We start from the raw sequence: 1,085 nt of genomic DNA, 5'->3' as shown, positions 1-1,085 counted from the left end.
CTCTCTCTCTCTCTCGTCCATTTTCTTTTTCTCCCTTTTACCTCCTATCCGTCTCTCAATTCAATTCCAATGTGGAGGCTATATACAGGGTATTACGGTACAGAGTCAATGTGGAGGCTCTATACAGGGTATTACGGTACAGAGTCAATGTGGAGGTTATATACAGGGTATTACGGCTTTATTGGCGTCCGAAGCTTTGCGTTTACATTGTCAAACCAAAGTGAAGAAAAAAAAAAACACAATATACAGAAGTGAGAAGAAACACAAAACAAGATCATCATAAAAAAAAAACATGACATAATGTACATTAAACATTCATAAAGAGAGGTGATAGTAATCAAATCACATCAAAGTTTATTTGTCGCATTTGATGAACAGAAACAGATATTGACCTTACAGTGAAATGATTACTTACAAGCCATAATCAAATGTGCAATTTATAAATAAAAAATAGGTATTAGGTGAACAATAGATAAGTAAAGACAAAACAGAAAAAAAACAGTACAGTGACAGTGAAAATAACAGTAGCGTGGCTCTATACAGGGTATTACGGTACAGAGTCAATGTGGAGGCTCTATACAGGGTATTACGGTACAGAGTCAATGTGGAGGCTATATACAGGGCATTACGGTACAGAGTCAATGTGGAGGCTATATACAGGGTATTACGGTACAGAGTCAATGTGGAGGCTATATACAGGGTATTACGGTACAGAGTCAATGTGGAGGCTATATACAGGGTATTACGGTACAGAGCCAATGTGGAGGCTATATACAGGGTATTACGGTACAGAGTCAATGTGGAGGCTATATACAGGGTATTACGGTACAGAGTCAATGTGGAGGCTATATACAGGGTATTACGGTACAGAGTCAATGTGGAGGCTATATACAGGGTATTACGGTACAGAGTCAATGTGGAGGTTATATACAGGGTATTACGGTACAGAGTCAATGTGGAGGCTCTATACAGGGTATTACGGTACAGAGTCAATGTGGAGGTTATATACAGGGTATTACGGTACAGAGTCAATGTGGAGGCTCTATACAGGGTATTACGGTACAGAGTCAATGTGGAGGCTATAT

At 39.2% G+C, this 1,085-nt stretch overlaps 1 protein-coding gene across 8 annotated transcripts in view; it reads right to left on the bottom strand.

Annotated features, from left to right (window-relative positions):
- The window catches only part of LOC106593277 (ephrin type-B receptor 4b), a 99,312-nt gene extending 99,263 nt beyond the window's left edge, over window positions 1–49 (bottom strand). For 5 of the 8 annotated variants that reach the window (XM_045701729.1, XM_045701731.1, XM_045701735.1 and 2 more), the window contains exon 1: window positions 1–48. This exon is cut by the window's left edge and continues 1,099 nt beyond it. The gene's annotated coding sequence lies outside the window, so the exon portion shown is untranslated. The other 3 variants (XM_045701733.1, XM_045701736.1, XM_045701734.1) reach the window with 2 other exon arrangements.
- Window positions 50–1,085: the final 1,036 nt, after the last annotated feature.

The sequence above is a fragment of the Salmo salar genome, chromosome ssa18 (genome assembly GCF_905237065.1).
Source record: "Salmo salar chromosome ssa18, Ssal_v3.1, whole genome shotgun sequence".
Lineage (NCBI taxonomy): Eukaryota > Metazoa > Chordata > Actinopteri > Salmoniformes > Salmonidae > Salmo > Salmo salar.
This window is presented reverse-complemented; position numbering and strand designations above follow the sequence as displayed.